General features: G+C 44.5%; 1 protein-coding gene across 1 annotated transcript in view; it reads left to right on the top strand.

Annotated features, from left to right (window-relative positions):
* The first annotated feature begins 7,967 nt into the window (after positions 1–7,967).
* Positions 7,968–23,166, top strand: part of ADAMTS6 (ADAM metallopeptidase with thrombospondin type 1 motif 6) — a 433,529-nt gene continuing 418,330 nt past the window's right edge. Inside the window, exon 1 of the mRNA XM_089653457.1 lies at positions 7,968–8,307. The gene's annotated coding sequence lies outside the window, so the exon portion shown is untranslated. The remainder of the gene's footprint in view (positions 8,308–23,166) is intronic.

Raw genomic sequence — 23,166 nt, 5'->3', positions numbered from 1 at the left:
CCACAAGGACTGTGATAAGGGGGTACCACCAGTCCTCCTGTATGAGGCCCAGGCCAGCAGAGGGGCCCAGGCAACTGGATGAATCAGATGTGGGCAGGGAAGGTGATCAGCATGGTGGGGTGGCAATTACTGGAACATATCTCCTGTATGGCTCTTTCTACAGCAGCTGAAAGCCGGCTTCTTCTTCTTCTCTCTCTCCCGCTGGTTTTCAGCAGCTGCAGAGAGAGCCATACAGAGGATCAGTTCCAGTGATTGCCCCCCTGCCACACCCATCACCCTCCCAGTGCACCACACATTTCCCTCTGCTGCCCAGGTCCCCCTGTGTGCCCCCACCCCCATAGTGCTGCTGGCTTCCCTCTTCTCCTTCCCACTGGCAGCTGCAAGCACACAATAGGATCCTACAGGATGGAGAGTGTAGGAAGGGTCCGGTAAATACAGTATGTCACATCTACCAGCCCCTTTCTTTCCTGAATGGACACAATGAGTGATCGGTACCACTAACCCAAATAGCGATTAAACATATGATAGACCACATATGATAGTGGATCAGTAAAATGTCAGTGTAAGTTCATCAGATGTGCTGAAAATGCATACAGTCTCCAATATGTAAAAAACCAAAAGTAGTGACTTTCAGAAATGATAATAGCCAAATAATGCACTAGCATATTTGGCTATTATCATTTCTGAAAGTCACTACTTTTGGTTTTTTACATATTGGAGACTGTATGCATTTTCAGCACATCTGATGAACTTACACTGACATTTTACTGATCCACTATCATATGTGGTCTATCATATGTTTAATCGCTATTTGGGTTAGCGCTGCACTCTCATTCTTTATCAATTACTTTGGAGGTTCCCGAGGTGCCTTTTTGTGCAAGCAGCTACCGTACTTACACCTATACACTGCGCTCGATTTTATATATAGATTTTATATATACAGTTGTGTCCAAAATTATTCAACCCCCACTGAAATTGAGTGTTTTGGCCAGTTTGACATTGCTTTTGATCATTCAGTCATCTTGCTTACATTTACATTAAAGAGGCACTTGTAGGTCAGACAAATATAACATAACAGTTATAATGAAATAACCACAAATGTCTTTTCTGTGCTCACAGCATTATCAGTTTTATTCAACCCCCAAGTGACATTCAATCTTAGTACTTAGTACAGCATCCTTTTACAGTTATAACAGCTTTTAAACGTGAAGCATAGCTTGACACAAGTGTCTTGCAGCGATCTACGGGTATCTTCGCCCATTCTTCATGGGCAAAGGCCTCCAGTTCAGTCACATTCTTAGGCTTGCGCACTGCAACTGCTTTCTTTAAGTCCCACCAGAGGTTCTCAATCGGATTTAAGTCTGGTGACTGCGATGGCCACTCCAAAATGTTCCAGCCTTTCCTCTGCAACCATGCTCTAGTGGACTTGGAGGTATGCTTGGGATCATTGTCCTGTTGAAAGGTCCAACGTCTCCCAAGCCTCAGGTGTGTGACGGACTGCATCACGTTTCCATCCAATATCTCCTGGTACTGAAGAGAATTCATGGTACCTTGCACACGCTGAAGCTTCCCTGTACCTGCAGAAGCAAAACAGCCCCAAAGCATGATTGACCCTCCACCATGCTTCACAGTAGGCAAGGTGTTCTTTTCATCATAGGCCTTGTTCTTCCTCCTCCAAACATAGCGTTGATCCATGGGCCCAAACAGTTCTAATTTTGTTTCATCAGTCCACAGAACACTATCCCACAACTTTTGTGGTTTGTCCACATGGCTTTTGGCATACTGCAGTCGACTCTTCTTATTCTTTGGAGACAGCAAGGGGGTACGCCTGGGAGTTCTGGCACGGAGGCCTTCATTACGCAGTGTGCGTCTTATTGTCTGGGCTGAAACTTCTGTACCCACATCTGACAAATCTTTTCTCAGTTCCTCAGCAGTCACACGGGGACTTCTCTCCACTCTACGCTTCAGGTAGCGCACAGCAGTCGAAGTCAGCATCTTCTTTCTGCCACGACCAGGTAGCGTTTCAACAGTGCCCTTTGCCTTGAATTTGCGAATGATGCTTCCTAAGGTGTCTCTTGGTATGTTTAACATCTTTGCAATCTTCTTATAGCCATTGCCCTTCCTGTGAAGAGAAATCACCTCTTCTCTTGTCTTCCTGGACCATTCTCTTGCCTTCACCATGTTTGTAACCACACCAGTAAATGTCTAGAAGGAGCTGAGTATCACAGTCATTTTAAAGCTGCCTAATTGGTGCTTATTATGCTTGATTGCTGCTCGGTGACATCCACAGGTGTTTTCAATACCTGATGGAAAGCACCTGTATGAACCTCTGTTCTTCAGAGTGGTAGTCTTTAAGGGGTTGAATAATTGTGGCAATGAAGAAACCACATAAGAACCATTTACTACTGTATTACATAAACAATTGATGTCATTTTAGTTGCATTTGGGTAGTTACAACGTCCTTGTAGGATTTGATTCTGAATACAATTCCAAATGTACACTATAGTCCCTAAACCCCTTTACAGCATTGGGGGTTGAATAATTTTGGACACAACTGTAAGTTTATTTTAGTGATCGGTACCAATCTCCCACAGTGTTCATTCATAACTGAAGCACAGTAAACTGTTTTTTTTCCGAGGGGGGCAGTCAGGTTGGCTGTTTGGGGCCCCACGGTTTCTAACAGCAGCCCTGACCTCCAACACCTGCCTGCATAATGTGAACACCCAAAGAAACACCCCAGGAAGTAGATTAGAGGATTGGTCTAGTAGAGTTACATGACCGTGGCTTTAGGTATGTAAAATGGGCATTTAGATTTGTTTTTCATTGGGGGGGTATGATGTCATCTTGGCCCAGCCAGTTAAAATGGCCAAAGATTAGAACCCAGAAAAAGACTGGCTAGAGGGAGCTCCTGGACGCCGCATCGCTGGAGTGGAGGTGGGTCTAGCTCCGCTTTAATGCCCCAGCTCACATTTACCTTGAACGGCCACCCAAATGTACAAATGTTGTATGCCAAATCAACACCACCATTACACAAGATCTATGTTTTGTTGTGCCAGCTGCATCATCTTACTTTTAAAGTGATATACGAGTTTCTAACTTTTTTCTGGCAGTGTGCACCAAAGTAATCAAGCAATTTCACCAATGTTCTATGTTAAGAATCATTGTAGGATGTACACCATGACCACAGTGGTGTAAATACAGCAGAAAGGCAGTCAGCGAGAAGGGAGAAGAGAGGGGGTGGGTATGGAGGGACAGCACACCACTATCATGCAAAAAAATAACAAATTATTGTGCAAAACATTTTCATTCCCGTGAAAGTGTATTTAACCCAACCAATGCACAGCAAAGCACTCAGTTCGCTGAACCGAATCTGGGGCACAATGTCAGGTTGCGCTCATTCTTTAGAGACAGCTCTCTGGATGAAACACATTTAATGGCTGGCTTTCAACCGCAGCGTAGCATGTGTCAAAACAGGAAGGCTTGATACGCATCTAACCGCACTTGGATACGCTACGTAATATGGGAAACAGCGTCAGGTTCCGTTCAGTCCTTCTTTAGTTTGGGGCAGGGTTAGGCTGGCCATACATGGATCGATTTCCGAACAATTTTTTGCTCGAAAATCGGACCTAAGAATAATCGACCGATTTTTGCTCTGTTAGAGGGACAATGGCACCAGCCAATTTTCGTGGTTGCTCCCCATTTCGTTTATCGTGCATGTTGGAAAATTCATGAAAAAAGACAGATTTTCGAAATCATTGGTGGCACCATCGGATTACAGAACGAACGTTTTTGATTGAAAAATCGTTCGTATTTTACCCATGTATGGCCTGCTTAAGACACTCAAGTTTTTATTGCTTTACTGCTTGTATCGGGGACAGGGGTGGACTGACAACTCGTGGAGCCCCCAGGCAATAGAGGATCATGGGGCCCCTGTGTCCTTGCCCACACTCAAAGCACACTCAAAAAAGCCTATAAAAGGTATCAGGAGCATTTCATGGGGCCCCCTACTGACCCTGAGCCCTCAGGCTGTGCCCGAGTGCTTGAATGGTCAGTCCGCCCCTGATCGGGGACCATTGTCATTGAAAAAGAAAGTGAGGGAAAATCCAAAATTTATAGAGTTGTCCCCAAAATACAAGGTAAAGGGAAATCTTCCAGTGGGGACCCCTGTCTAATAGGAAAATTCCCCTCACTTTGGGGGATTTCCTCTAACTTCTTGTTGTATCTCTGGGACAGGAAGTGAAGGGAGATTTCCCCAATGGTACAAAGACAGCAAAAAAATCTGTCAATGGTTTTGATTCTTCCCTCCTAGAGCATCCCAAAAACGGTTTTGCGTATACATACCTTTTAAAGTGTATCTCTAGGTAAAAACGTATTTTTTTTGACAGAGTGAAGGGTTAGACCCTCTTTCAAGTGTTTATTGTTGTCTGTGTATCTATTTGGTGCATGGTTACACCCCTCCTTGTGGCCTTTGTTCTCCAGAAAGAAAATAAATCATGTGAAGCTGAATTGGTTATGGACCAAGTTCAGACTAAACCCAGCTCATCCTTGGTCTGTACTAGAGAGGCGCTCAGGTGTCCTCCAAACTCATTCCTATCCAAACATTAGGATCATGATTTGTTTTTTATTACTCCAATCATAGGTGAGCCAGGTCATTCTCCACCCTGCAGCATACTTTAACAAAGGGGTGGGATGTTGGGTGGTCAGTGCCCTTAAATGTGGACACGTGACCATATTTAACCAATGATTTGGACCAAAAATGAGTATGTGTCCACAGATAATTGGAGAAACAAAATGCAATTCTGATCGAGGAAAACCTTGGCTCATTGCTACTTATGACATCATTGACCTAATATGGCCACACAAGGCCATATCAGGTCAATGACATCACAAACATCCCTGCCCCTGTGGGGAACGCCTCTGTTGCTGCTGATTGGGCCAGTGGGGATGTGATCATGTGAAGCTGAATTGGTTTTAGACCAAGTTCAGACTGAACCTGGCTCACAGTTGGTCTGTACTAGAGAGAAGCTCAGGTGTCCTCCAAACTCATTCCTATTCGAACATTAAGATCATAATTTGTTTTTTGTTACTCCAGTCATAAGTGAGCCAGGTCATTCTCCACCCTGCAGCATACATTAACAAAGGGGTGGGATGTTGGTGAGGTCAGTGCCCTTAAATGTGGACACGGGACCATATTTAACCAATGATTTGGACCAAAAATGAGTATGTGTCCACAGATAATTGGAGAAAAAAAATGCAATTCTGATCTTTGGGGAATGCCCAGGCTCTTTGCTACTTATGACATCATTGACCTAATATGGCCACACATGGCCATGTCAGGTCAATTACATTACAAACATCCCTGCCCCTGTGGGGAACACTGCCGACGCTGCTGATTAAGCCAGTAGGAATGTACTCCAACCATATGTGACTCCCTGCCTTGTAGCACACATTAACAAAGGGGTGGGATGCTGGAGACGTCAGCGCACATGAATGTAGACACGTGACCACATTGAACCAATGATGCAGCTCGGAAGTTTGGAGAATGCCCAGGATCATGTCTACTTATGACATCAATGACCTAATATGGCCATATCAGGTCAACGACATCCCAATCCCACCCCTGCAGGGAACGCCCCTGGTGCTGTTAATTGGGCCAGTGGGAATGCAATCATGTGAAGCTGAATTCCCGGTCTGTACTAGATGAGCTCAGGTGTCCTCCGACGGTATTCCTATCTGAACATCAAAAATTATTTTTTTTTAGTACTCCAATCATATGTGGTCATGCCTTGTAGTACACATTAACAAAGGCGTGGGATGCTGGAGACGTCATGCACATAAATGTAGACACGTGACCACATTGAACCAATGATGTCATTCTGATATTCGGGGAATGCCTGGGATCATCTCAACGTATGACGTCAATGTGTGGCCATATTAGGTCAATGACATCACAAGCATCGCTGCCCCTGTGGGGAACGCCCCTGACGCTGCTGATTGGGATACGATCATGTGACGTTGAACTGGTTTTGGCCTAAGGCTGGCTCATCCCCGGTCTGTACGGGTCTGGATCTTGGGGGGACTGTACGGGTCTGGATCTGGGGGGACTGTACGGGTCTGGATCTAGGAGGGACTGTACGGGTCTGGATCTGGGGGGGACTGTATGGGTCTGGATCTGAAGGGGACTGTACGGGTCTGGATCTGAGGGGGACTGTACGGGTCTAGATAAGGGGGGGACTGGACTGTACGGGTCTGGATCTGGGGGGGACTGTACGCGTCTGGATAAGGGGGGACTGTACGGGTCCGGATCTGGGGGGGGGACTATACGGGTCTGGATCTGGAGAGGACTGTACGCGTCTGGATAAGGAGGGACTGTACGGGTCTGGATCTGGGGGGGGGGACTGTACTGGTCTGGATAAGGGGGGGACTGTACGTGTCTGGATCTGGGGGGGACTGTACGGGTCTGGATCTGAGGGGGACTGTACGGGTCTGGATCTGGGGGGGACTGTACGGGTCTGGATAAGGAGGGACTGTACGGGTCTGGATCTGGGGGGGGACTGTACTGGTCTGGATAAGGGGGGGACTGTACGTGTCTGGATCTGGGGGGGACTGTACGGGTCTGGATCTGAGGGGGACTATACGGGTCTGGATAAGGGGGGACTATATGGGTCTAGATCTAGGGGGGGACTGTACGGGTCTGGATCTAGGGGGGGACTGTACGGGTCTGGATCTGGGGGGGACTGTACGGGTCTGGATCTGAGGGGGACTGTACAGGTCTGGATAAGGGGGGGACTGTACGGGTCTGGGGGGGACTGTACGGGTCTGGATCTGGGGGGGACTGTACGGGTCTGGATAAGGGGGGGACTGTACGGGTCTGGATCTAGGGGGGACTGTACGGGTTTGGATCTAGGGGGGGACTGTACGGGTCTGGATCTGAGTGGGACTGTACGGGTCTGGATAAAGAGGGGGACTGTACGGGTCTGGATAAGGGGGGGACTGTACGGGTCTGGATCTGGGGGGGGGACTGTACGCGTCTGGATAAGGGGGGGACTGTACGGGTCTGGATCTGGGGGGGACTGTATGGGTCAGGATCTCGGGGGCACTGTACGGGTCTGGATCTCGGGGGGCACTGTACGGGTCTGGATCTGGGGGGGACTGTACGGATCTGGATCTGGGGGGGGGACTGTACGGATCTGGATCTGGGGGGGGGGTCTGTACGGGTCTGGATCTGGGGTGGACTGTACGGGTCTGGATCTGGGGGGACTGTACGGGTCTGGATCTGGGGGGACTGTACGGGTCTGGATCTAGGAGGGACTGTACGGGTCTGGATCTGGGGGGGACTGTACGGGTCTGGATCTGGGGGGGACTGTATGGGTCTGGATCTGGGGGGGAGTGTACGTGTCTGGATATGGGGGGGACTGTACGGGCCTGGATCTCGGGGGGACTGTACGGGTCTGGATCTGGGGGGACTGTACGGGTCTGGATCTGGGGGGACTGTACGGGTCTGGATCTGGGGGGGACTGTACGGGTCTGGATCTGGGGGGGACAGTCTGCAGGAACCCGAGCACTGCCCCACAGACGCACTGATGTCAGTTGCGATGCTCTGCGGGCTCCAATACAAACATTCAATCAATGTACATTTTTTCTGGATGTATTATCATTCTGCAACAAGTGACCTATGCCTTTAACCCCTCCTTGTCCAGTCCGGACAAACCTGGGACCTGTCCAGGGGCCAGTGCAGATCATGCAGTGCAGGCCAGTGTGTAGAGGTGGACAGGAGCAGCGCAGAGCCCGGCATCCACACCACACACCGCCTCTCAGGAGCTCATCCCCGGCTCAGCACCGTGCACCCGGCTCCCCTGATCGCACCCCTCCGTCCCCATCCCCCCCACCCCCCAACCCTCCGAGCCGGGGCCGCGCATGCGCACTTGTGACGTCATTCTCCCCTTCGTTTGCTGAGCTGCCAAAATACTGTGTGAAGTAAAGTTGGCTGCGGGCCGGTCAGAGCTATGAGTGTCCGCTCCAGCTCCTGCACGGGGCTCGCTGCACTCCGCTCTCCGCACACACATGCACTTGCCCTCCAAGCCGCTCATACAAGGCAAGGCTAAGAGAGAACACACCGCATACAGGCAGTGCCCCGTCCTAGTGCCATCCCTGTGCAGGGCAATGAGGATGGTGGTGGCACCAGGACAGACCTGCTGGATGATGCTGCTGCTGCTGCTACAGGAGATGTGTGCTGTCTGCACTGAGTGAATGGGCAGCAGGCTGTGCTCATTGTCTGACCACAGACACTCATACAACATGCAAACGGTAAGAACCATTCTTCTATGGACACTGGACAGCTCTCCTCAGCCAGCACTGCCACTCAGGGGGGCACTGGTCACATGACTGCTTCTCCTAACTGTCACTTCTCTTCATTTCTTTCATTATTATTATTATTATGTCAGGTCAGCACTGCCAATCTCTGATCATCTGCTAGGAGGTGATGGGTGATCAGTGACTACTGGGACATCTTACAGGATTTCTGGACTGCAAGCAATTAGATTGGCTTTTAAAAGTCCTTTTCTTTTCATTCTTTTACATTTCCTTTTCTTTTTTGCAGAGCATTGCCTTGGCCAGGGGATTTTATTATGTTGTGTTGCAGTGTAACAATTAGTATTATTTATTGTTGCAATGTAACCACATCACTGCTTTCAGTGTTGCCAGGCTCTGATCATTGACTTTTCATTACTTATTGGTGCCATGTAACCACAACATTGCCAATCTCTGATCACTGATTATTGATTGGTGCAGTGTAACCCCAACATTGCCAATTTCTGATCACTGCTTATTGATTGGTGCAGTGTAACCACAACATTGCCAATCTCTGATCACTTATTATTGATTGGTGCAGTGTAACCACAACATTGGCAATCTCTGATCACTGATTATTGATTGGTGCAGTGTAACCACAACATTGCCAATCTCTGATCACTGATTATTGATTGGTGCAGTGTAACCTCAACATTGCCAATCTCTGATCACTGATTATTGATTGGTGCAGTGTAACCTCAACATTGCCAATCTCTGATCACTGATTATTGATTGGTGCAGTGTAACCACAACATTGCCAATCTCTGATCACTGATTATTGATTGGTGCAGTGTAACCACAACATTGCCAATCTCTGATCACTGATTATTGATTGGTGCAGTGTAACCACAACATTGCCAATCTCTGATCACTGATTATTGATTGGCGCAATGTAACCACAACATTGCCAATCTCTGATCACTGATTATTGGTGCAATGTAACCACAACATTGCCAATCTCTGATCACTGAATATTGATTGGTGGAATGTAACCACAACATTGCCAATCTCTGATCACTGCTTATTGGTGCAATGTAACCACAACATTGCCAATCTCTAATCACTGATTATTTATTATTTATTTGTGCAGTATAATCATTATTATTGATTGTTGCAATGTAACCACAACATTGCCAATTTCTGATCACTGATTATTGATTGGTGGAATGTAACCACAACATTGCCAATCTCTAATCACTGATTATTTATTATTTATTTGTGCAGTATAATCATTATTATTGATTGTTGCAATGTAACCACAACATTGCAAATCTCTGATCACTGATTATTGATTGGTGCAGTGTAACCACAACATTGCCAATCTCTGATCACTGATTATTGATTGGTGCAATGTAACCACAACATGGTCATTCTCTGATTATTGATGATTTATTAATTATTGGTTCAGTGTAATCAGTATTATTTATTTTTGCAATATAACCACAACATTGACAGTCTTTGATTATTGATTTTTTGTACTATTTATTGATGCAATGTAAGCATAGCACTGCTTTTAGTGTTGGCAACCTCTGAGCATTGATTTTTAATATTTATTGGTGCAGTGTAGCCATTATCATTTATTGGTGCAGCATAACCACAGCATTTCTTTCAGCATTGCCAATCTCTGATTATTGATTTTTATTATATATTGATGCAATGTCACTACAGCATTGCCAATCTCTGTTTATTGATTTTTTATTATATATTGATGCAATGTCACTACTGCATTGCCAGTCTCTGATTATTGATTATTTATTCATTATTGGTGCAATGTAATCATTACTATTTATTGGTGTAGCATAACCACAGTATTTCTTTCAGGATTGCCAATACCTGATCATTTATTTTTATTATATATTGACACAATGTCACCACAGCATTGCCAATCTCTGATTATTGATTTTTAGTACCTATTGATGCAATGTCTTCACCGCATTGCCAATATCTGATTATTGATTTTTATTATATATTGATGCAATACTACCACAGCATTGCCAATCTCTGATTATTTGATTTGTATTATTTACTGATACAATGTAAGCATTATCAGTTATTGATACAAGGTAACTATTATAATTTATTGATGCATTGTAACCACAGCACTGCTTTCAGTGTTGTCAATCCCTGATCATCGATTGGTATTATCTATTGATGCAATGCAACCAGCGCTGTCAATCTCTGATCCTATGTAGGAATCCTCTAGGATTCCTTACTGTGTGATATTGATGGGTGATTAGTATTAGTATCATTACATCTTTCAGGATTCTAGTGCTTATATTGCACTAAAAAAGGTTTTTTCCTTCTCTATTTTGAATATTGCAGTCAATGCCATGTCAGTGATTATTAATATTATTACTGAAGGTAATCAGCAATGTATTTAGTACTTTTGCATTGCGCTTGCAGTGATCAGTGTGCTCACTTCTAATTTTGTCTATGAGCTCAGTTAATTAAATGCTGAATAATGTTAAAGGAGTGCAATCCATTTGCTGTTCAGCAGTAGTAGATAAAAAGAAAAAAAGTCCGGTGCTTCAAAAGTGGAAATGAAGCCAACATTTATGCTTCATGTAAAAAAAAAAAAAGTCTGCTTAAGAAGTCAGACAAGTGCATAGTTTGTGTCTGGACTCCGAGGGGCAGCATTAACGTGTTCGCTCCGTCTGATGCTCTAGGATATGTTAAGCTCTTAATAGACTAATCAAAGAGATGTTAGAGTGCGGTTTTGATTTCCTTCTGGCCACTTGGGATCTGCGAGGCTCATAACCCCAGAACGTCTTAGATTTGTCTATTTGAGCTAAAGAAGTTCAGCGATCGTAGGAAGCGTACATTTTGGCTGCAAACGACTGCATAGGAGACTCTATATAGAGGGGTTATGTGAGGTTGAACCCTACGCCTAGCCCCCCCCTTTCCTCCAGTCGTGTTGAGCTTAACTAAACATGCTATGTGGGTGCCAGAGGTCTGCAGGACCCCGAACCAAACTAGTCGTGCTGTGACTGTAAAGAATAATTTATAGGGTTATTAACGGTTCTCATTTCTACCTTTGGCAGCTGTAGGTTTAAATAGAAATTTGGAGGTGCCATGCTGCCAATGTATTGACGTAACCTGGTTGTCTGCAGTCCCCCATCCTCCCCGTCCATTTGTCTTACAGCTGATTAATGCAGTCTTAGATGACACGTCCAGCTGTTGTTGAACTGGCTGTCAGAAGATGTTGGCAGTAGTAGTACAAAGGCAACTGGAGATTCCTTTGCCTTAGTCGAAATAAAGATATAGTCCAAACAGAGGATCACGTACCTGTGTATGGTTTTTGATGTTTTTTCTTTTTTTTTTTCCTATCTTATATTTTGGCTGCATTAATTTCTTCCAGTCGTGCACTGTAGAGGGTGAGGGAGCATAGAGATGGATTGTTATTATCTGACTGCCGGTGTGTAAGGCAGATTGGGATTGTGCCAGATGTCTGGGTCACACGCGTTTTATCCAAATAGATTTAGCTCTGCTGATGGATGGTAAAGGGAATATCAGCTGGAGTTAGGCTAGACATCTACCTCCTTCTTCATGTGGTTTTCTCCACTCCATGAAAATAAGGCGTGCTATGGAGATTTAAGAAGGAAATGGACATTTATTGAAACTGTTACTCCATGTATAACTCATTAAAGCAAAGTTGTCATAACTGTCTGTTCCCAAAACCATTTACAGTAAGCTGATATATACAGTCTGTTAGGTCTGCTGCCCCTTACCAAACCATTGGATTGTACTTTGCCTTGTATTAAGTGCATGAGGTCCGAAGGTGGTATGATGACCCAAGATTTCCTCTCCTATATCAAATGCTTGCTGTGGGTTACTTTACTTTACACATGGCTATAGCTTAAAAGCTGGTGCCTGCCTCTACCAATCAGATTGAAGCTGTTGTATTTCTGGTACAATGGGCCCAAGGCTACTCTGGTTTTACGACACGTCCAAGTAATTGCAATTGCCATTGTAAGACAGTGAGCTTCAAGAAGGTGCAACAGATTATATGACCCAAACTTTTAATACATGATACACATCACCCATTTGTCTGCTGATCTTCAGCGTGCGAGGCCTTGGTCTCTGCAATGGTGCTACTCTTAGGAATACATATGGGTGACTTTTCATGACTGCTTTGATGTCTAATGCAGGCCATACATGGTTCGAATTCCAAACGATTTTTCGTCCAAAAAACGGAAACGTTGTTGCTTGGTAATCCAATGGTGCCATCATTAATTTAGAAAATCGGCTGACCGAGTCATAACGTTCACCCCATATAACATGCAAAACTTCTGTTCCTTTCAGGTCATGGCTCATGCGCATATTCTTTTTTGGAAAAACAATCGTATGATTTGACCATCATTGAGTCGAAAATTGGTTGTTTTTCACGAATTTTCCAACATGCCCGATCACCGAAATGGGGAAGAACCACGAAAATCGTCCGGTACCATTGACCCACTAACAGACCGAAAATCGGCCAATTATTCTTAGGTCCGATTTTCGGACAAAAAATCAGTAAATTTTTCGACCCATGTATGGCCGGCCTTAGTCTGATAAAGCCCTGCACCCTTCCTGTTAAGCCCTGCCTCCTTCTGTTAAGCCTGGCCCCTTTTCTGCCAGAGCCTGCCCCTTTTTCTTACAAGACCTGGTTCTTTAATTGTTAAACCTTTCTCCTTTTTAACTTGGGCCACCCCTTTTTGTTAAGCCTGAACCCCTTTCTGTTAAGTCCTTTGCTTTTTTTACTGGACCCTGCCCATTTCCTACTGGGCCCTGCCCCTTTCCTACTAGACCCTGCCCCTTTCCTACTAAACCCTGCCCCTTTACTGCTAAACTATATTATTACAAGCCATAAAGTATTTTGTTGTTTGAAAAGTTAACAAGAACAACATAACAATGAAAACGAAGAAGACAGTGTCCCAATAATAATAATAATAGAGTGGTAAGAAAGAAAATGACAACCTAAGGCTGGAGCGGCCAGAATCTGGACCAGCTATGCATGACAACCAATCAGCTATTAGCTTTCATTTTCAAAGCTTGATTGAACAAACTGAAGATAGAAACTGATTACTATGCACAACTGCTGCAGATTCTGTCTGCCCCAGTTTTTAGTCCCCCCCCCTATTATATTTAATGAACAAATTGTTTAAAGGAGACCTGTGTTCTAGGCAAGTAGCCAGCTTCTGAAAATGCTGGCTACTTGCCTTGCTAATTCACTTGTCTATTTTTACTTGATGTGTTTTCCATTGAAATAAATGGTAACACATCCAAATGTAGGTCACTGTGTGTGTGCATTTGTGCTCGCGCACCTGAATTCTTGATGATTTTAATGGAAAACGTATCTGGAAAAAGGTGACAAGGATGAATAAGCCCTCAAAGTACACAAAATCATTAAATCAATTGAACCCCATCCAAGCAGAGAAGAACAGGTGTCACTCTCCTGACTATTCAGCTGCATTTGTAATTTGACCTTCAGCTATTTAGCTCTGTAAACAACAGGCTTTTTTCAGCAAAGCTGTTGTGTGGTAAACCTGAAAAGGAGCTTAGAGCGCCACCGTTTGACATTTGAAACCATAATGTAGTATCTTCATACGCAATATTCCTTATTTAATAGAATAAAATAACTGTGCATATTTGTGCTTAGCAAGGAGCAATTAGTACCAGAAGTTATAATCCGTATCATCCATAATCTACTAAGAATGCAGAAAGAAGTGAGCCTAGGAGCTCCAAAATATTCATGGCATTCTTCACGGCATTCATGGCATCGTTTTTTGAGTACCTGAAAACATTGATTAATGTCTACAGTAATAAGGCTCATGTCAGATGGATTCTGCTGCTAGAGACAAATTGCAAAGAGGCTGCCTCTGTCTGTCCCTATGGAACTGCTCCCTCTGTAGCAAGATGCAGCGAGATGTTGCTGTCGCTTGCCTGAATCTTGATTGCTCCTGTTGGGAGTGACATCTCGCTGCTTCAGCTACACGAGGAGTGACCCCATACAGGCAAATTGCAAACAGTGGCTGGCACCACCAATAGAAAATTTCTCTGTACCAGGTAAATACACATTTTTTCATGTAAAGTCACATTTCACAGGTTAAACATCTTGTACTTACAAGGCTGGCTTCACTCATTCCCTCTCTGCAGAGCAACATACTCTGGTTTGCCCAAGGTTTAAGAACTATGTGTTCAGCTATTGCCACTTAAAGTGGAGTTCCACCTAAGAAAAATAAATAAAAGTCAGGAGCTACAAAAACTGTAGCTGCTGACTTTTAAAATACAGCCACTTACCTGTCCCTTGGTCCAGCAGTGTCTTCACCACCACTGGGTTCACTGGCCGTCTTCTCTCCCTGGCGTTGGCATCTTCAGTGTGGGTACCCGGCTGTGACAGCTTGTGGCTTCACAGCCGGGTGCCCACTGCACATGCCCGAGACGTGCTGCTCTTTTGTGAATGTCCCCGTAGTCTTCTGGGACCTGCCACATGTCCCAGAATACTACGGGCAGGGAGGGAGGACAACCTCTGCTTCCAATCACCTAGGCGATTGCAGCGTAAGTGGGAGCGGGTACATGTAAAATTCGGATACCCGCTCCTCCCCACTCCCCAAAGGTGCCAATCCTTAATGGGGAGCGGGGGACAAAGGCTTAAAGTGGAACTCGCTTTAGGAAGCATACAGACGGCTTTAGCATAATACATCCTAAATAAAAACAGTAGTGTAAATATTCCCTTTCTCTGATGAATTAGAATACATGTATACACCCTTGATTTACATTCCGATGTTCTATTCATAATAAACAAACAGATAAGATTAACAAATATAGTAAAAAAATCAACACCATTATAGTTTCTCTATAATCAAAGCTTTATGTACATTAAACCATTATTTGTTTGATCTGCAAATGAAACAACATCAGTATCTGCCACTCTTAAAGCAGAACTTTACCCATTACAGCCTGAAATAAATAATGTTCTTTGGTAAGGAATATACATTCCACATTAATAATTATGCTAACAAAACAAGTGTGTGCTGTTATTTGCCTCCAGCATTGTTCCTGTTGCTTCTGGAAGCTGCCATTTTGCTGGAGCCCAGAGCCCCTGAGCAGCAGAAAATCTTTAGGCTGTTAACAGACTGGCTTCTGCAATTTTGGCAGAGTGCTGAACAATAGAAAACAACTGAGCATGTGCAGAATGGGCTGAGACAGTGTATTACAGTGTTTAAACAGTATAGGCACTTAGTTTTAATGTTTTACACAGCTATACCTGCAGAAGGGGCTTTTAAGAAAATGATCTTTGCTGTATACCAACTTATATATCCTTTCCATCATGCCAAACACTAAAGGATAAGTTCACTTTTGGGAACATGTTACATGTTCCACCTGTTTTTATTGTGGAACATGTAATATGTTCCCGCTCCTGCAGTCATTGCCGATTCCCCCTTCTAATTGTGACAGCGGGCCGGGGATCTTCTCCCCGCATCCACTGTCATAATTTGAAAAGAACATGGCTGTGCAGGACTCTGCCCACACAGATGCATCTTTCATTCACAGAGTTCTGTGAATGAATGAACTACAAATACTGACAGACTTTGCAGGTGATGGCTTGTAGTTCTCAGTGAAATACCAGGGTGCTGGTGAGCACTCTACGTAGTTCATTGATGCTTGCTGTCATTAAGTCACTGCCTGCCCATGCGAGGTACGAGCAGACAGCTACACTCAGTCAGCAGGAGCCTGAGATTGCACCTGTGATCAGCTAATCACTGGTGCAATGCTTTGCAGGCTCCTAATAAAAAAAAAAAAGCACATTTTTATTTTCCTGCCAAAAAGATGTGCATTTATTATTTTTTAATAAGTCCTCATGCACACTGTACATTTTTCAGCTGCTGCTTTTGACTTTTGACTTTTTTTTCTACATCCAGTAACCCCCCCAGCATGTTATCCTATGTTTTCGTACATACATAGACTGTCATCAATGTTTTTTGGCTTTAAAAATGCTCTAACGCTGAAAAACACAGCAAAACATGGTAAATCGAAAGAAACCGGCCTTTTTTGGACTTTTTTTGACCCCCCCCAAAAATAATTTTATTTGGTTAAAAAATGCAAACGTCAAACTACACGGCAAAACTCCGCTAAACGCTAATGAAAAATGCTAAAAAATTTTGAAAAACGCGCGTTTTTAACATGACTTTACACAGCTAACGTTACCAGTGTTATTAAAACGCCCCGTGTGCATGGACCCTGAAGGTGAACTTATCCTTTAACCACTTCCCTTCCAGCCCATGTATATAAATGGCAGGATGGTGGCAGTGCAGGGTCAGGTAGCCATTTATAAACGGCCTCCCCGCACCCTGTTTTTGGGCGCGCTCCCTGGGAGCCCGCAGCACCACGATCCGGTGCCCGCTGTCTCCTCCGGACACAGTGGAATACCGATCGTCGGACGGGACCTCTGTGCGAGGTCCCAATCATGTGATCACTGATTGGCCAATCAGTGATCACATGCAGAGTAGTAAGCAAGATGTCACTTCTGAGATCATTGCTTACTCCGTGTGAAATCTGTGAATGATCACAGAGGTCACATGGTACAAGGCTATTCACAACAGGCTTGTACCATGTGACAAGCTGTGACCAATCACAGCTCACACAGTAGTTCTCAATGGCTGCAAGAATGCAGCTAGAGAGAAGGAGAAATGATTGCTTTTACAGCCTTTATGGGTGTAAAAGCAATCAGTGTAAAAAAAAGAAAAAATCTTCATCACCCCCCACAAGTAGTACAGTGTCACCATGGTGACACTGTACTGCTAGGGTGACAGTATGCAAAAAAACCAAAATATAAATAATAATATAAAAAAAAAAAAATGTAAAAAAAATGTTTAAAAATTATAATTGGTTATAAACTAATTTGGGTTTTTCATTTTTTACTAAAAAGATAATGGAATAAATTTTGGCCAATATTTATGATGAAATACTATTTATTTGCAAAATTTTTTAAGAAAAACACTTTTTTAAAAAATTTTTGGACTCATTTACATAGCAAAAAAATAAAAATCCCAGTGGTGAATAAATACCACCAAAATAAAGCTTTATCTGTCTCAAAAAATGCTAAAAAATTCATATGGGTACAGTGTTGCATGACCGCGCAATTGTCATTCAAAGTGTGATAACACTGAAAGCTGAAAATTGGCCTGGACAGGAAGGGGGTAAAAGTGTCTGGACTGGAAGTGGTTAAAGGTTTTTTCCTGGTTCCATACAGAGTAGGATGAGTGGTCACACTTGGAAATCGAAAGGCAGACTTTTTTCAAAACTCCCAGCGTTGACACTAAAATATTGCCTTTTTTTATTAAGTGAGATCTGTAAATCAGAAACAAAAAGAAAACACAGTAGTTCAAACAGGTGCTTTGGGAAAATAGACTTTTCACAATAACAGTGAGGCTGATGAGATTGTATTTAAAAGATATGAATATCAGATGATAATCTTCTTGCAGCGCGAATTACGTATTCCCTTATAAATTATTATTATTTTACTGATTAATTATTATTATTATTATTGATAAACGTACTTATTTTTTATAGCTTGGGTAACTCCACACTGCTATTAAATAAATGATTTAAGTATTCATTAAAATTGGGCTCAGCTACAGTACAAATGTGCTGACAGTGAACATACAGACAGGAGGAAAGAGCAGATTGAGCAGAGTGATGACAGCGCCTGTGTGCTCCTGCTCCTATTTTATGCAGTCAGCAGGCAGGGTATATGTTCTTGACCAGTTTTCCAAGTTGACCAGTTTGTACTGCTGCTGCAGTGGAGGGTGAAATATATATCTGTGTTGTCTGACCAGTGTGTCTGCACCACAAAACTGCCTGCACATAGTTAGAAATACAATGGCAGCTTGAACATTTCTCATATACAGTTTGTGTTTTAACTGTGAATTTAGCTGGTTCCTGGAGTTTAGCCTTTAAAGCAGTATTAAGACAAAAAATGTAATATATTGCAGCATGCTATTCCTTTGGTGTGATGTCTGCATTACTTTTCTTTTTCTAGGCTTTTTCCCTCTGTTTTCACCTGGGGATCTGGCCAGTACACACCTTCTGTACTAGTGTGCCTCTTCCGACATTTCTTTGCTGCTCTTTCTCTTCTCCATGTTCCATGTGACACACAGAGACAGAACAGAAAGGTTGAGTCAATTTTTCACCATTTTAACTGGTTGCCAGTGTGATTTCTATATTCTCAGCACCTGTTAACTGATATAGGTGAGTTTAGTTACAATTTCAGGAGCATCGCAATTATTTCTTACAATTTTGGGAAGGTGCCAATAATTTTGTCCAGTCCATTTTTGGGGTTTTGCGTGGAATGTGTCAGATGTGGCTTTTTGTTTCTCTACTTTTTTTGTGTCATATCAATACAAACCAAAGAAATAAACATGAGAATGCCGAAATATTTGTAATTGCAACAATTTTCTGGCTGAATTGGTGCATTATCTTACAGAAATGCAGGGGTGCCAATATTTTTGGCCAAGACTGTATGTGATATTTGCAACAAAGGCTACTGTAGCTGATGAACTTTTTGTGTGGGAGTTGCCTTATACCTTATGCACTTTCAGGTTGGTCACAAAGGAGCCCTCCTATTTATTTTCTTTTTTTTATACTTAAAAACTTAAAAAAAATTGCACACATTTTACTTGTCAAGCCAATACAGTGGCAAGGTACTATCCAGCAAACAATGTTTACAAAGGAAAATTTTCACAGCTCTTTAGTATCAAAGCTATAAATTCCGCACATACCGCAGCAACAAATAGGAACATCCACGTATATGCACAATCAAAAGAATCAAACAAGAAGAAAAAACTTACATTAAACAAGTAACAAAAAAGAGAAAAAAATAACATAGTAAGCAATTGGACATAAGAATACTGCACACTTGTATATTATTAGACTGAGTGTTTCCACCCAGACACCCAGCATCGTAAAAAGTTACTAAAGGAGAAAGAAAGAAGGGCACAATGTTAGTAGTTGTCCCAAAAGTCATAATACAGGGGTAGTATCAAGAACAGAGAATAGGGTTCGACTTAGAACAAGAGGGTAACTAAGGTATGGGGTCAGAGACCAGATGTACAACAGAGTCACTGGTGTCTTGTGCATCCAGCCGGGGTCCCCAGAGTCTAGTAAACTTCCCTGGACACCCTTTTGCCTCATAAGTTTATAAAGTGGGAGGTTCTGATTGACTAAACGTTTCCACAAACCAATGTGCAGGAGATCAGGACGTATCCAGTATAATCAGGGGCGGACTGACAACTCATGGAGCCCCCGGGCAATAGGAGATCATGGGGCCCCTGTGTCCTTGCCCAAACTCAAAAAAGCCTATGAAAAAGGTACCAGGGGCATCTCATGGGGCCCCCTACTGACCCCGGGCTCTCGGGCAGTGCCTGAGTTTGCAAATGGTCAGTCCGCCCCTGAGTATAATGCATGTCCTAATGCGTCTCCTAGATTGTAAGCTCGAAAGAGCAGGGCCCTCAATCCCCTCATGTTTTGCATTGTATTGGTATTGTTCTGTCACATGTTCTGTCCCCCTTTGTAATTTACAGCGCTGAGCGAACTATTGGCGCTTTATAAATACTGTATAATAATAAATAATAATGTCTTCCTGGCGTAATACAGCAATATTTGTAAGAATCGTTTAGCTTTAGCAGTCGGTTCAATATCATCAAATACCCCAAAAAGACACCACTTAGGACTACAGACATTTGGGAGATCAAAATGAGCTGAAAGAAATGCAGTAATCTAAGACCAAAACGGTCTGAACTAAATGCACAACCAAACCATATGCATAAAGTCCCCTTGTTATGACTCACATGTATTATATGTCGGGGTGGCACATTTGCGCATAAGAAATAAATGCTTAGGTGTATAATACATTCTGTGTATGTATCTCAATTGTATGAGCTTGTCCCTAGCAGAGAGTACAGTATCGGGATATGAGGAATACACCACCTTCCAGTCATCTAGAGCAGCCTTTCTCAACCAGGGTGCCTTGAGGTTTCTTCAAGGGTGCCTTGGCAAAATGTCTAAAAATTGGCCAAAACCTGTATACAAGCCAGCAGGTGGAACAAGTCTGCCTTTTAGTTACACAAAGCCACAGGTTTTCATTGTGCACCATTACAACCTTCTAGCCACCGGCGTCCTGACAACCAATGACATCATCAGTTGATAAGGAGGATGTCAGCTGCCTGCACAGCATCCTAATTTGACCCTCCCCTGCCCCTCTCCATCAGTGCTGGGGTCACATCAGCTCAGTGATGGAGAAAAACTGAGGGAGAAGAGAAACACTGGAATACTAGTCAGTACCAGTGTGCAAAAGTGTATTTGCTTTGGAAGAATAAATCACCTCTAACGTTGGATGTCCTATGTGTGTGGTTGTTGCTGCGTTATATAAAACTAAAATAGTTTTTCACATTTTAGAATGGGGTGCCTCAAGACTGTCCATAATTTTAAAGGGTGCCTCGGGACTGTCCATAATTTTAAAGGGTGCCTCGGGACTGTCCATAATTTTAAAGGGTGCCTCGGGACTGTCCATAATTTTAAAGGGTGTCTTGACTGAAAAAAGGTGGAGAAACATTGATCTAGATATCAACCAGCCACCTCTCTTGTACATTAGTTAGCTGGGTGGAAAGTCTGTCCAGTAGTAAGGAGTAGTAATGGAAATATGTAATGTGTGATTTAAATGAAAGAAGTGCACGTTCCAGTTTATAATTAGTTAAATGCACCTCCCGGAGTTCCAGCTGTACCTCATTGCGTGGTGTAATTGTAAGTACCTGAAGTGCCACCCCAGTGGGATATGAAGCTCTCCCTGAAAGTGTATAAAAGTTTTAAATATGCCCCCTTGACATAATTGATGAAGATAGGTTAAACAGTACCAAAGGCAGACTGTCTGGTAGGTCATAGAAGTGTGGCAAATGGGGATTAAACCATAACGGCTGTGTAAGGGACCACCCGGCGGTACCACTAGCACTCCACTAAATAGGTGTTTCCAGAGCACGGAGTCTAAGTCCCAGGGTGCTTGTTCACCAGGGCCCCTGATGGTGGGGATGGACTTGGAGCCCCCCGAGACCAGGTCGTGACTACTGGGCAAACCCGTTAGTGGTAGTGGTATTCGCCGAGGGCTCCTGCGGGGAAGAGCCTGATATGAGGAGGTCAGGAGACCCCACTGGGAGGGATGGACGGATGGATGGATGGATGGCTGAGCAGGTGCGGGGTCAGACAAGCCGGGTCGGTAACAGGGAGGACGGTACGGTACAAGGCAGCGGGCAGAGAATAGTCGGGTCACACGCCAGGTCAGCAACAGCAGGTCAGATCCAATAGGGGGCATTCAAGAGAGAGGTCAGGCAAAGCAAGGGTCAGGGCAGGAGAAATACAGCAAGGTCAAGCACAATCCGGGTCAGCAACTTACAATTCACAGGTTCGCAGATACAGGATACAGGTAAGACCAGAAGGCACTGAATGACAGCTCAGGGCCATTTAAATATCCCACCCTGCGCTGCCATTGGTGCCCAGCGGGCGGCCGCGGCTTCTACTGCGCATGCGCGAACTCGAACGCCGCGGCTGGCCCGGACCTAATGCTCGAGTCCCAGCACAGGGCGGCATACTGCGCCTGCGCCGGGACCATCGCGGCGGGGACCGAGGGGATCCCTGACATTGCCCCCCCCCTACGGGCAACCTCCGGATGCCCACCCGATCTCTCCACCACGGGTGATCGCGAAAGAACCTCCGGACAAGTCTAGGTGCATGGACATTATGGGCTGGTTCCCAAGAATTGTCCTCAGGGCCATAGCCCTTCCATTTGATTAGGAATTGGGTCTGGCCCCCCCTCCTTCGGCACTTCAAGATTGATTCCACCTCAAATTCTTCTTCCCCTTCTACCGATATAGCCTGCGGAGGCCTAGATTCTCGTTCAGGGAAGGTATCCGGGACTACTGGCTTCAGCAGGGACACATGGAAGACTGGGTGGATCTTGAGTGTGTCAGGGAGGACAAGTTCGTAGGCCACCTCGTTGACCATCCGCTTAACGCAAAAGGGTCCTATAAATTTAGGGCCTAATTTCTTTGAGGGGCAAAGCATCTTTAAGTTGGAAGTAGATAACCAAACCTCACCGGGTCGCAACACCAGATCTCCCCTTCGTCTCTTGTTGAATGCCCTCTTGTAGTCATCTTGGGCCCGAATTAGGGCTTCCTGTAGCTTCTTGTTGTTCGAGGAGAAGAACGTCAATGTATCCTGTGTTGCCGGAATTGGGCATTCAGGGACCAAGTCCGGGAGGAAGGTAGGGTGAAACCCACAATTGGAAAAGAACGGGGACTGCCCCGTTGCCGAATGGCACGCGTTGTTGTACGCGAATTCCGCCAAGGGTAGAAGTGGTATCCAGTCATCCTGGGCAAAAGATGTATAGCAGCTCAGGTACTGCTCCAGAGTCTGGTTGGTTCTCTCGGTCTGTCCGTTGGACTGAGGGTGAAATGCAGAAGAGAGGGACAGTTGGATGTTCAGAGCTTTACACAGAGCCCTCCAAAATCTTGAGGTAAACTGAACCCCTCGGTCAGAGACGATGTCTTCAGGGACCCCGTGCAGTCTTACGATCTCTCGAATGAATACTCGCGCAGTTTCGGCTGCCGACGGAGTCTTCCTTAATGGTATAAAGTGGGCCATCTTAGATAAACGGTCCACGGCCACAAGAATTGCTGTGTCGTCCCGTGAAGGTGGGAGCTCGACTATGAAATCCATTGAAATTTTCTGCCAAGGCCGTTCGGGAATCGGTAAAGGCCGCAGAAGACCCCAAGCCTTGCACCTTGATGG

The sequence above is a fragment of the Staurois parvus genome, unplaced genomic scaffold (assembly GCF_062004578.1).
Source record: "Staurois parvus isolate SC_StPar_1 unplaced genomic scaffold, SC_StPar_1.0 ptg000714l, whole genome shotgun sequence".
NCBI classification, from domain to species: Eukaryota; Metazoa; Chordata; class Amphibia; order Anura; family Ranidae; genus Staurois; species Staurois parvus.
The sequence above is the reverse complement of the archived record's forward strand: the minus strand, read 5'-3'. Positions and strand labels throughout refer to the sequence as shown.